The sequence below is a fragment of the Geospiza fortis genome, unplaced genomic scaffold (genome assembly GCF_000277835.1).
Source record: "Geospiza fortis unplaced genomic scaffold, GeoFor_1.0 scaffold108, whole genome shotgun sequence".
In the NCBI taxonomy this organism is placed as follows: Eukaryota; Metazoa; Chordata; class Aves; order Passeriformes; family Thraupidae; genus Geospiza; species Geospiza fortis.
In genome coordinates, this window is record NW_005054439.1 from 766,014 (window position 1) to 780,872 (window position 14,859).

The following is a 14,859-nucleotide window of genomic DNA, read 5'->3' on the forward strand; positions in this document are numbered from 1 at the left end:
CACGCCGTTGCTGGCCGAGGGAGGGGAGCGGAGCCGCCGACTGCTCGCGAGCCTGCCGGAGCGAGGAGGCAGGAAGCCGCGCTGCCGGCACTCGCACGCCGGTCCTCTCTGCAGTTGCTGCCCGTAGTCACATCAAGGCAGCAAAAGCTCTCTAGCAACAAAAAGCAACTTTTTCCTTCTCTTCTCCCCCTCCTCCCTGCACAGCACCTGAATTACTCGGCTCGATAGTAACCTTTCTCTTTTTTTGCCACACACAACACTCAGGAAAAAAAAAGAAAAAAAAACCTTTGCAAAAGTTAAATTAAAAAAAAAAAAAAAAAAAAGCTAAGCCCAGACGGTCAGAAGAAAATTTAGTCCAAAACTATTTTGGAAAAGGAGATAGTACCGAGAAGGGAAAAATAGAGGTGGGGGAAAGAAAAACCGAGGTTCCCTTCGATTTATTCCCCGTGCTGCCTGCCAGCCGCGCTGCCTTGCTCCACTCCCCACCACTCCACACACAGCTGTCCCCCGTGCCGTCCGTACGCCCTATATAGCGCCGCGGCCGCCGGCCCGCCCCGCGCCATGAATAACGCGCGGCGCGGCAGGAAGAGCCGGCCCTCGGCAGATCCAGGGCTCGGTCACGCAGGCTGTGAGGGCGGTGCAGTGCGGGGGGGAGTAGACGGGGACGCCGCGCTGCCGGGGGTTTACGGGCACTTCTTAGAAATCAGCTGTGAAGTGTAGGCTCTGGCGAGAGGACCACGTCATGTGTCTCTAGTTTCAAGGAGAAGTGGTCTCCCTGTGCGTGTGCTCTTCCCCGTGACCGTGTGTGTTTCCTTGGCACCAAGAGAGGCTAGAGAAGTTCGCGGAGAGTGGCCTTTTTTTGACTCCTAGCTACAATCCTGTCAACTTTGTGGCTAAGAGCCGCGGCCCTGGCGAAGGTGCGCATGTGCTCGCACCCGCCCGCAGGTTCGGGGCATACCTTGAGAGCGGCTTACAGCTCACATGACAGCTGCGTATCCAAGGAAAACTGGGGGGAAATGTATGTGCACGACCACACCCACACATTCAGGCACCCCAGCCGCGTTTGAGATGTTGCTGTCTGGCCCGGTACTCGGTCCATATCTTGCCCCATACCTTCCTGGATGTGCCTCCCTTAACATTTTTTTTAAGTGTTCTCTGTACTCCTGAAACTTTTCCTTCCATATATAAGAAAACAGTTTCCGTTGCAATGTCCTCACAAATCTAGGATAAAAAAGACAAGCAATCCATCTCCCCAAACTCCCATCATCAAAATTCTACATGGATTTTTGCACAATCTAGGTATTTGTTTTCAGGCCACTGCAAATTCTCTTTCCATTTTGCTAGGCATATTTTGCTCCCCCTGTTAACTTGGCTTAACTTTGATTGAAAAAATCTGAATTGGCAGTGCCAAATTTTGTGACCGTTCTTTCTGAAGCTCTACTGCACTCTCATGAGGAAGAGGATGGTGAGGTGTATACATAGACAAATACATGGTGTTTCAGTCAGAAGCTTTCCTCATGAAAAATAAAAACAGCAATACTCACAGTTACTGATTTATACAAATATGTTCTGCTGTGGGAATTATGAGCCAGACTACTGTTCTACTTTCAATCCCTTCATCAGTAACACTGAAGCTCATCTGTCAGTGATACATCAGCTGTTCAAATGTGTCAAAATTCAAGCGGAAGAGAGAAGTATATATGTTATTGCTTAAGGTACTGTCCACAATACTGTTAATCTTGAAAGCTGTACTTTTTACAAGACTTTTTTTAGATAATTAGAATCACCTTTTCTGTTTTCTCTATTAATTCAATACTTATACCTTGCAAATAACATCTTGAAAGTAGCATCGTACTCAGCAGGATAAAAAATATCTGGTTTTATATCTGAATAATATGGAAAGTATGACTACTACTGGTGTAAGAGTAGACACTTCCTTGGGAAACTAAAGATGCTTTAGAAGAGAGATCAGCCTTGCTTAGCTCCCCGATAGGTGACTACCAAGGCTTTTCAGTATTCTTTTGTCCTTGTGCTCATTTTGTTAATTGACCAAAAGAGGTCGCAGGTTGTCCAGGATTGAATTACAGATTCTCAGTCTGCACGAGCCCATCTACAAAGGGGGAATCGATCAAGCCCTATATCCTGCATGTTTGGTTTCACGGTGGGTTTTCTGGGTTTTTTTTGGGGGGGTTGGGGTGGGTTTTTTGGGTTTTTGTTTGTTTGTTTGTTTGTTTTGGTTGGTTGGTTGGGTTTTTCTGTTTGGTTGGTTGGTTGGATATTTTCAGGTTTTGTTTCAGATTGGTTTTTTGGATTGGTTCGGTTGGGTTTAGTTTGGTTTGGTTTGGTTTGATTTGGTTTGGTTGGGTTTAGTTTGGTTTGGTTTGATTTGGTTTTTCCCCAGACTACTGCAGGAAAATTTGCTGTTACTTTTTTGTAAATTTTGGTTTTAATAACTGTTTGTAGGTGATGAAGTCCAAAACTCTTTGGGGTTGTTTGACAGCATGTATCAGATTAGGTCTAGCAGGAAGAGGAGGCCTTCTTCGTTCACACTGTATGTGTACAGGTATTTTTTCAGTTGGGGTGAGCTTTTATAGCATGCTGTTTTCAAAACTGAAACAAAAATGCATAGGAAATGCTGAGGGAATGTAAGTAAAATGGGGCAAAGGGGATGGGAGGAATGAAAGAGAACAAGCTTTTCTTTCACCAGAGTTGTACACCTCTCACACACTAATAGCAGTGTAACTTGTATTTCAGACTGTGGCAAGAGCATTTTCATCAAGCTGAATTTTTATTCTCACAATCAGAAAGACTTTTTTTCCTTTCTCTTCTTTCTTTTATGATGTTACACAAGCTGTGGTGCACCATTTTGAAGTCCTGTTAATCCAAAGAGATATCTTCAATGTCACAAAATAGAAGAAAATGCCCTTTTTAAAATACACAATTGTTGAGCTTAGTATATATTTTTGAATAGCATTAATGAAGATTAATGCAGCATCATGGCACTTTGACCAAAAGAACTGTAAATGAAAAATTAACACCAACAAATATGTAGCTGGATCACCTTTGCAAGGAGAAAGCCAATGATGTGTCAGAGGTCGGGTGGGTCTAACAGCTTCTGCTAAAAACATAGAGGTTTGCACTGTCTTAACCAATGGGCACTACAGTGATATGAATGACAGAATTTGGTTCAGAGCTGTACTTGGAAATAACAAGATGGATACCAATGTGTCTGGAAAGCCAGATTAGAAATTTATGAAGAAAAAAGACAAAACTAAAAACCTCAATGTGCACCTATAGCTAAAACCCCAGCACCTATAGCTAACAGTTGAATTACACTTACATCCCAAACTTTGCTATTATTGATGGAACTGTTTTACTTGAAAAAGACCAAGCTCTAAATATGCAAAGTAGCAATGTTTATAAAGCTGTACAGAATCTGAATATTCATATTTGCATGTACTGTTTATTCTAGAGGCTTTGCATTTTTTCCTGCTTATTCAGTTTTACTGGGAGGAGAGGGAGAGACAAAAGTCATGTACTGAATCCCTACAGTCAATTCTAAACAATAGAAAGCAGAAGAGAAACATCTGAGAGGCACTGCTTCAACAAATTCCATGTCCTCCCATATTATGGAAGCACAAAAAGAACGTATTTTATTTCCCCCTCTACTTCATCCTCACACTTTCTTCATATTCAGCTCTCTTCTCTAGTGCCTTAGCTGAATTCATACCTTTTGGTATGTTTTTGTGGTATCTGTGCTTGTTACAGGGACAAAAAATGGAAAATAGAATTGTGGTTGAAGTAGCTCTACTTGCAGCTTCATGGTCACTTTATGGAGCAATCCTAACTTTTCAGTGTAATTCCTTGTAGTACATGTGGTTATAGCACCCAAAATGTAACTGTCAAGAATGTGAACTTCCTTTATAATACCATTTTAAAACTTTTGTTATTTTACAAAACAACAAATTTTTCTGCCTTTTTCAGAAAAACAAAACCAAACAAAAACCCAAAAAGCAAAACAGAAAACTAAACCAAACCAAGAAACAAAAACCCACAACAACAACAAAAACCAAAAGAAACAAACAAAGAAAAACAAAAACAAACTAAAATCAATCAAATGAAAAATCTTCAGAGAACTCTAGAGATACATGGCTCATCTTGGGTTGAGGGCTAAGTCCTCATTTAAAAAGCATCTCTTAATTTTGGTATCTCTGCTCTTCTTTTTGCCAACCTTGAAATTTTATGTACAATAAATTTTTGAAGTAAAGAGAAAGCAGATTTCCTAAATATGTTCCTGCTCTTCAGAGGAAGAGTACTGAGATTTACTGAAGTCAGCTGATATAATACTTGATTGAAAACCCACTTCACAAATCACTGCTTTCTCAAAGGCAAGGAGTAAAATCTCAGCATTATTTGTCAACTGTCTGTAAAAGCATAGCTTAATAAAAATTTCCTGCAGACTTCCTTCTGGTTTGGGGCTAGGCATGAACACTTCAGTTGTTTTCCAGCTCTTTAGACTCTTATGCCAGGTGTGCAGGCTTACAAAGAACAAATTCTAATGGATTCCTCACAAATGCTACCAGGGTAGCCAGCTACCAGGTACTGCGCTGCTTGTCTGAATATGGCAATCTGAATTGAGTGTGATGGAACAAACTGGATTTGAAAGCAGATAAAATTAGGAAACCAAAGGAGAAATAATTAATGCTTTGATGGGAAGTCAACTGAATTGAGTAATTTCTTTGCTATTAGAGACATACATAATGAAAGAATATATATTGATGGTGTTACAGAAACAGTTACCAAACATTTCCCTTTTCTAAGTAAGGCATCTTGGAGGAAGGGTATATAGCTGATAGGTTTCCTTTTAAAAGCTCTTGCGCAGAGATGTGTTCATATCTTTTATGTACTACTTAGACATTATATAGTGATCTGGCGATAAAAATCTTATAGAATTTAAAAGATAACAGGGGGATTAGACGAGGAGGAAATGAAGGAAAATATCTAGCTTGCAGGACTTCTTCATAAAAAGAGATTACTGTTTGACCAGATGTTCTCCACACTTACACTGAAGTCAGCAATCTGGGTATTGTGCACGTTCCAAAATGCAGATGTCATAAGAGATTAAAGGAGACATGCTGCTGCTTCAGTCTGCTGGAGATAGACTTACTGACACTGTTGAACTTCTATCCACAAGTAAAAAACCAAAAACAAATACAAAACAAAAAAAACCCAAAACAACAACAACAACCAAAAAAAAAAAAAAACCCAAAGCAACCTTAATAAAAAATAATATCCTACCTTAAAATCTCAGTGAGGTGTTGAAGTGAAAAGACTTTAGATTACTGGAAGAAGAATACAGCTAAGACTATGAATGGAGTGAATGGAGAACTGACCTTTATGCGTATTTGATTTTGAATAATAGGTTATGTTTTAAGTCATTCTAAAAATTAGAAGGACATGAACATACCTCATGTTAAGATACATTTACATAAAATCAAGGTCAGAAGACAAAAAGTGTAAAAAATATGTGATAAAATAATTTAGCACAAGTTCATTCTTTTCTCTATTCAGTCTCACAGCTTGATGACACTAAGGTATAGTAGAAGAATATCTCATTATATTTATGAAATGTCACCTATATATTATAGAAAAAAAAGGCAGTAATTTTAATACCTGTAAATCTAGATGTTTTGTTACCAAGTGGCCTTCAGAATAAGACAAAAACACTCCTAAAAACTTCTCAGGATATAAGTCAAGGAAGAAAAATACCGAGTTGTAAAATCATCTATCACAGACCGCTGTTAGAGCTAAAAGCATATGCTGTGAGTTGTGTTGAGAAGTTTCCTCCAATAAAAAGAATGAAATGTTCTGGGACAATCTGTGTGCAAAAAATGATAGATAGTCTGAAGTCCATTTTATTAATTACACATGTTCAAATCACATATCTCAACCATTTCCAGGTGAGAATGGTATCTCTAACATCATATATATTGCCCCAGCTGATGAATTATTGATTGCAAATTGTCAGTATTTGTCATACCTTCTGTCTTTTCAACTCTAGTTTTTTGTTTTGTTTTATCTTGGATGTCAGACTATGCATCTTAGTCCAGCGCTGGGCAGCAGTGAATACCCAAAGCCTTTTTGGTCTCACGGTTAAGGTCCAGCCTTCTGTTGATTCCGATGGGCAGGTCCATCTGAATGCCTACTGTTATGCATTGTTGTAGTGTGGTCGTTTGTTTGTTCTTTGTTCGGTTAATATTTAATGTTAATTCAAGTTGGTTTGTTCCATTCCCCCTATCCTAAGTTAATATGGTTCTGCTCAGGGCTCCCTTTCCCGCCCTCAGAGTCACAGTTATCTATCAATCATTTATCCTCACCCCTGTTTCTATGGTTCCTCCCGCCTTCCAGTTCACCCCTCCCTGTTTCCAGTCAGATTTTTATGTATCTATTCGGTTTTCCCCTCCCAGGCACCCTGTCCATCTCTCTGTGCTTCGTTCCCTTTTTCCAGACTTTTCTCTCAGGGGCACGGGGTGATTGGAGCAGGAATCTGGGTCCCTCCCCAGCTTGGTTCCTGTTGGCTTTCTTATATGTCACGCATTTGTTTCTCTATTATGATTTGCCCAAGGAAGGAGCGTCACCCTCCTTTTTTGTGCCCCTTGAAAACCTCCCCGGGTACTTCCCTCGGTGCCGTTGCGTGCGTATTCCCCTCCCGGTTCAATAAATCCAAGACTCTGCTGCGGACATCTGCCTGCCTCCTGTGTTCTTGTTGGCCAGTTGGGACTCCTTCAGCCTTCGTCCAGAGTGAAGCTTCCCCGCCACCGGCCGTGGGGGGGTCACTCTAGGCGGCAGTCAGTGCGAGCCAGCCTCTCCTGCCGAGCCGACGCTCCTGCACTTAAACTGCCGCCCCGCCGACTGCTGGTCAGTGCTGTTTGGCTAGCCTGGCTTTAGGATTGCATCCAGCAATGCATCTCAACCCTCTGGCTGCTAATGCCTAAGAAAGTTATACAATCTTTAAATAACCAATTATTACACATAATTTTTATAAGTAACTGACATACACCACTAATACCAGGAAACCCACTCACATTATTTGCTATCAGTCCCCACTTTGCTTCAATTTACTTCCTTATTGCATTTCTTCAACTAGGATTTTAATCTCTAGGAAGACAGTAGTAGTCATACTTTCCATTTTATAATCCATTCATAATTTTGAGCACCTCTACTAATTAATTAAATAATATTGATGTCCATCATGGATACACTGACAGAGAACAAGTAATACATAATTTCTGATTAGCAAGCCCTTTTTAAAATGGCTCAAATATTAACTCTGAATTTTTCTCTTTCTTCTACAATGTAGGCTCGTATTTTATCTTTTTCTTCTACAATGTAGGCTCATATTTTTAAGAAGACTTCAGAAATAGTATTGTTCTCTTGGATGTGCAGGGCATAATTTCAATAAAATATACTAATTTGTATATTCAGAAGCTTTATGCACTTCACCATGTATATTGCATAATATGTGCCAAACCAGCCTGTTAGGTTGCAAGAATCCCTGTATCTCGGGCTGTTGTATGAGACCAATCCAGCTAGCTCTGGACTCTGGCCCACATGGTCTTACATGGACAAAGTAAAAGACAAGAAGCGCTCTTCTCCACGTGGGGACGAGTTTATTGGCTTGGCAATAGACACTTCTGGCTGCTCCGACCACCTAGGTGGGAAAGAGGGCGTGACAGTCTTGCAGTGGACTTTTATACCCGAGGGGGATGGGGGCGGGGAAGAGGACCGCAGCCAATGGGATACCATTGAGGAGGGGTGAGGGGAGGGGTAACCGGGGAACAGACCACCAGGGTGTATAGCAGAGGGGTGCATGAGGGACAGACCATGTGATGAGAGAGGGGAAATAACAATCTACGTGACATACCATACTCAGTACAAATTTCCCATCACCCAGTGCAAAACAACAACTAAATAAACTATTTACTGCAATACAACATTAGTTTTTCAGTCTATTTTCTTTACAATGGCATCCAAAAAGAGTTGTGCAGGACCATGCACAGAATTATAAAGGAACAAAATCAGAGTACAAAAACTGTAGCTTCCTGTAGAAGATTGAGTTTCCTGCATTTATTAGGATTAGTGTAGACACTTGAAAATATATGAGAAATTCTTATGGGTAGTGTTTCTTAATTGCTTGTCTCACAAGCAGGTTTTGTTTGATAGATGGTTAGCTGTTTTGTAAATACCTCTTCAGTGGGCATTTCTACCTAGTCCCAAAGCAGAACAGGAATAAAAAAATCAAACCATAGGTAACAATACTTGCCAGAAAATTCAAATTATTTCATAACAGTGCAATATCTCTTGATGACAGAAGATTGGCACAATGCAGTAATACCACTGCGAGCAATCTGATCCTAAATCGATCAAGTATAATGGGAATCTCTGTCCCTTTAGAAGCCATTATTTAGGCTCTGTAGCTGGAGCATAGTTTTGGGCATGAATTTCTCCTCTGGATGTGGAAACTGCAGAAAAATATCCTAAGATTTGCTATAGACAGAAAGGAAGAATTTCACAGTAAAATGACAGAAAAATACTTTGTTTCAAAAAACTCATACCTAGAAAGAGAACAGAAACACATATGACGTATTTGCTAACGCATGCTTAATATCACCTGCTGTCTAATGCTTCTTCTTGTTTTTCTGTTTTTCAAAATTCCATCTCCCTGAGGGTTAGTTAGAAGTTTGGTGTGACTTTTTAAACAGATCTTAGGTAAGTCTGGTTACAAATTTCAACACATTTATCATTGCACAAAGCCTATCTCTGCAATTCACAGGAGTGTTGTTTATCTTGGTTTTGGCTCTGAGTCACAAACTCAGTCAGTTTTTAGGAGAATCTTGAAAGTCAAATCAGAGCATATAAACAAACATTCTGTTTATTCTCTGTAAAGTAGTTTCTCAGAAGGATAAATGTCACAAATTATGCTGCAAATGTATGTGCATCTCCTTTTTATACATATGGGTGTGACCAGAAAACAAGGGGACTAAATCAAATACCTTTCTTGCTGCTGAATTTGTTGACAATATTCCTGATGACCTGGAAGTATTTGAGTCTGAACAAATGAGTGGCCCTTTAAAATTAGGTTTAGCAGACTAGTACAAAACAGAGTTTTGAAGCGCACCCAGTGTAGAAACAGGAGCTTCTGTACTCACTGCTTCAACGTACTGATCTGATATCCCTTCAACAAACTACTTGATCATGTAGATTTTTACAGGAACCTAGAGTAACAACACCATCCCTGCAGATGGTATGTTGTTTACTAGAGGAGAAGGACTGTGGTCTGTTTACTATTGAACATCATATTTAAAGTAATTTGAAAATATGGGCCTTTGAGGTTCACCTCAAAATTTAGGATGCGAGGACAAGGCCACAAGTTGTGCTAGGGGAGATTTAAATTCGATGTTAGGAAAAATTTCTTCACCAAAAGGGTTCTTAAGTACTGGAACAGGCTGATGAAGGAAGTGGTTGAGTCACCATGGAAGCATTTGAAAAATGTGTAGATGTAGCATTTAGAGACATAGTTTAGTAGTGGACTTTGCAGTATTAGGTTTATGGTTGGAGTTAAGGGTCTTTTCCAACCTAAATGATTCTACCATTCTATGATATCTGAACAGAAGTAATTGTGGAGAACATCTACAAGAAACACTACTAGCTTTCAGTTAAATAAAACAATCTCTCATGGGGAGTTACTTTTAGGAAGGTAGTCTATGACAGTTCCATTGTGGAATCCATTTCACCTTGTACTCACACTGGTTTGATTGTCCTTTCATAGCATTGATAAGAATTAATGGAGCTAGAATTTTGGAAAGTTGGCAGGAGGGGAAAGAGAATGAAGTCCTGCATATCATACCTCACTTGGCAGTAACTCTTGACACATAACTCTTCACTAGGAGGTTAAAGGAATGAATACATCTCTCCCCTTACTATCTAGAAAAGGTAAAGGACATTAGTCATTATTATTATATGTTGGTATTCAAAATGTAACCTGTTCAAGAACTAGTTATGTATGGGATGCTGGGTTTGAAACCAGAATTCAATTCTGAAGTCTGACTTGAAAAACTTCTAAATTATGGATGAAAACTGACAGAATCTGATGTAGGTTCTTACATTGCACAGCAGTTCCTCACACCCAAAAAAAAAATTCCCACACTTGCAGAAAGATGAGTCTATCCCTGTCCTTATTGGCTTCTATATCTTAGTCTACACTTAAGACTATTTCTGCACTAAAAATCTTCATTGAATTCAGCCAGATTGGTCAGAAGTATGATGACTGCAGCAGTTTTTACTGATATATATCTGTATACATATATATATATACTTTTAAATACTCATACATAGTTTTATTATCACAGTAGGACATGGAAAGGGTTGTACTGACAAAGGTAATAGTCCTATTTCTGCAGCTGTGTCTCTCCTAAGTGCATTTTTTACAATGTACAACTGTTTCAGCCTCCTAGAAAAGTGATTTCAAGCAGATGCTTCCTGAGCTTTCTGGCTTCATCTACAAGCAAATTTCCTAGCAAGAATTCTTATTATTCTGGACAGAAGCTAAAGGCTGTCTCATTTCATGTTCATATTTAAAATGTTACTCTTCATTTTAACCAACTTAATTAATTTCCTTAAATTGCTTCTAGTTCATAAATGACTCTCAAAGGAAAGTACAACAGGAAAATTGTCTTCTATGGACCACATATACAATTGCAGCATTTTATAATTAAAACAAATGTTAATTGTTTATTGACAGACAAGGTCTCTCAAATTATGAGAATACTAAGTTCAAGAAAAAGCCTACTGCAGTCTTGCTGTTAATAACATTTTCCAACATAGCTTAAGACTTCCACTAACACTACCAGTTTCATTCTGCATATACTGTCTTGTATATCTTCATTGCTCCTCCTAATTCTTAGCATTGCACAAAATCATCCCATCTGAATGAGGTGCATGACTTTAATTTTTCTTCTTTATAACTGACTTTTTAAAAATTGAATCTGCTTAAGGACTGAAATGCCTTATAATAATCTACACTGAGAATTTGCTTAGATAGAAGTTAATTAAAAGTCACTTTGGAGAGAGACTAGGTTCTAAGGTTTTCTAAGCTAGGTTACCTCTCTATAAATCTAAGGACTTGACACACAAAATATTTATTATTATTGGAATAGCATATTATTATATATAATACAATAATGATTATATATAATAGAAAAAACATATTGATAAATGTATGCAAGTTAGACACATATATTAAACTTTCCATGAGAAAATGTGAGTCACACAGCAAGTTCCACATCCATATGTTTGACCAAAAGAAAGAACTCAATGGAATACTATTAAAAACTATTTTTTCCATTATTCTCTGTTAGACGTAAGCAAAAAGTGAAATATGCCTCTACAAAATGGAGCAGTTTTGCTTTAATAATCTAACCAGAGGTCCAAAATCATCTTTGACTGAAAAAGATGAATGATAGCCATTAGATTTTTTTTCCAGACAACTGAACAGACTAGCAGCTTAGAAATCTGGAAATTATTAAATATTTAAATACCACTCATCTCCCTCCTTGGATGTTAAAAATATTAAAAACAATAGAGAATCATTTGAACTAAGTCATCTGTTGTCCTGTGTTGTGGGATCTACAAGATGTGGCAATAACAGACGATACACTAACACAACATTCTTAGAAAAAATCTACATTTGGAAATAATTTGTTAAACTGTGAATTTTGCACTTTCAAAAACAACATGACCATGATTTTCAACCATGCATCAAAAATATGCTAGTAGTAGTAAGATGAAGGCAATATTTTATGTCTTCTGGAGGCATTAATATCTCCATATGGTGCAATACCTTTCACTCAATTATGATATACTATAACACTGATTGCTACAGTAATTGTGCCTTCCTTAATTTATTGTATTACAGCCCTCTTAATAATCTACTACTTTAAATAGCAAAGATTAGATGCTATAAATACTGTTTATACTCTGCAATAGTTCAGTACAGAATAAAGAGGCTTACAGTACTCCAAACAAATGGGAGCTGGATTAAACTTTAGTATCATTTAATTTCATTGTTATAAAAGACCAACAACAAGCTGAAGCATTAGAAATCAAATAATCCTTGCATTACTTGCAATGGAAAATACTGTTACCACTGAATGAAATGTAGCTAAAGCTGCTGAGTGCAGCAGTTACCCTCTGTCAGGGTGCACACCAGGAGCAGTTAAATGTCCTTATTCCACAAAACTGTTGGAGTAATAGGGAGCCACCGCCCAAAACACGGGCCACATGCATGGCTGGTCAGATGCTTAGCTGTGTGGGTGGAAGGATTTCTCCAGGAGCTTAACACAAACGAATGGGTTGGGCATGGCTCGTGTAAGGCTGTGCATGTGCTCAGAAGCAAAACAAGCAGCCTAAATGACAGAAAGTGATGCTGTATGGAAACTGGATACAGTGAGTGAAAGGACAGATTATTTCAAAATTGTATTTTCTGCTTCTTTTCAGGAGTGTATGTAAAAACTCCAAAAGAATAAAAGATTTAGTTCCATGGGCCTCATAAATAAAAATCATCAGCCAGCCAAAAACCACTAACCCACAAATCCAATTAACCTTCTCCCAAATAATCAGCTACTCAAAAGTGACTAATTTCATGTCTTGAAAATTGTATGCTATTTTTCCTAGAGCCCATTAACTCCTTTTATAAAATCAGCCCCCTCCCTGCCACAATGCATCAGTACTTAAACATTTGTTTGATGGGGGATCAGGCTTTGCTAGGTAAAGTGCTAGGCTGTGCCTTTCCCTTTTCTCTTAGTCAAAGAAAGTGGATAGTTCTGAGTCCATGGTAATGTTTCTAAATACAGAAAGATATTTATAAAGACTTCTGATCAAATTGACACAGGTCTGTAATTCATGCAAGTCATTTATTTTAGACTGGGTATCAACAGAAGAATACGGCATAGAGATGAGTGGACAATTTTATGGCCGCATTACATAAATTTAAACAAATCTCACCCTGAGTTGGCCCACTGAGGTCCAATTTTAAACAATCTCTCTGCTGCTTAAGCCTATAAATAGCTGGCAAAATATAGAATTCTTGAGAAATTCCTTAATGTTAAGGCCACTTGCTTCATATATTTTGGATTTGATGATGGCTCTTTGAATTTGGACCTGACTTCATATGACATTTCCGGAGAGAGTAACAATATTTTGTTACGAAAAAATGTCTTGGTTTGGAAAGACAGGAGTCTGCTACGGAAGGCAGGAGCCTCCCATGAAATGGAGAATGTAAACCCTCCCCACCCCTCTGAATTGCTATAATTTTAAATTAAGGGGCTCTCAGGCAAAAATATGGGAGCAGGAAATAACAGTTCTTTAATAGGGAAGAAATAAAAAGAATAAAATAAACAATGCAGTCCACTAGAACAACACTGACAGAGTCAGAACCCAACCTGACACCCTGTTGGTCAGGGTGTTGGTGGTAGTCCAATTGAAAACGTGGCTGCAGTCCTCTGAAGTATCAGGTGTGGTTCTGTTGGAGAAAGAAGGATCTGTAGAGAGGGATGGATGTATCCTTTCCTCTGAAGATCCAGTAGAGGAAGAGGCAGCTGCTGTTCCTCTGGGGAATCTTGTGGACAAAAGCCACTGGAGTTTCAGAATCTGAGAGTATATCAGGGTAGCAGTGCTTGGCTCCTCCCTCTGGGCGGAGCATCTCACAATGGGATGTTATAGTTCTTATCAGTCATGCACTGATATTCAATAGTCTGTTATCAGCAGAGGTCCCCTCCTGAGGGAGGTGTGAATGTGGTCACTCAAAAAGAGAGATAAGGCAAACTGCTCACTTGACAAGGTAATCAGACACACAGATGGTAATGGAAAACATCTTGCATGCAATCTTCAACAAAAAAACTCATGAACTTTTAACTCAATGTGCAGATGAAATTGGTTAGTAACCTCCATTACCTACATTGTGTTTGAAACTACTACACCATAAAAAAAAGCTATGAAAAGTCAGCATTTGCTGTTTAGACCAGCTTCTTTGTGATCAATGTAATTAAGATGAAACTGTCAGTGTTTCTTGGCCATGGATTCTTTAAAATAGGATAAATAAAATGGCATTTGCTGAACTACCTTCTTCATGCTTTATTGTTGCTGCTGCCACAAGCTCTGGAGCTCCTGCCCACAAATATCATTAGAAAAAAACAATTGACTCCACAGACAGAATTTATGCACTGCATTGTTTTCATACTTGTACCAAAATTTGAACCCTTAGATCTTTTATTTACAAATTGCATAATCTTAAATATAAGATTATTTTAACAAGAGTCTGTTATGACTTCCATATAAACAAGAGAGAGATTTAAAATGAAGGCAATTTGCTCAAACTAATCTTATCATCCCGGGTACATGATATTGTAATAGTGGCATCATAATTATTCCCGTAACAATAACAGTGAGTTCTGAAATGGAAGCAGGCAGCCTGGTTTTGTTGGGTGCATGTATAAACATAAGAAAAGAGACAATCTCTGCAAGCAGAAGGAAGAAGAGTTAAAGAGGTTGCCTGTGGTACACTATTTTAAGAGTCCTCCAAACTCTTAATCAGAGGGTAGATTTTTTGTATAGTTGTAGAAAGTTTTTCTTCCTTATATGAAAATTGACCTATTTCTTAGCACTGCATTGTTTCTATATGAGCAGAGTGGTTTGTCAGTAGGTCAGAAGCACAGATGCAATTGTTCCTTCACACTACAAAATGGTTTAGTGAAATTATCTTGCTCGACTAGATTGGGGGCATTAGACTATCTAGGCACTCAG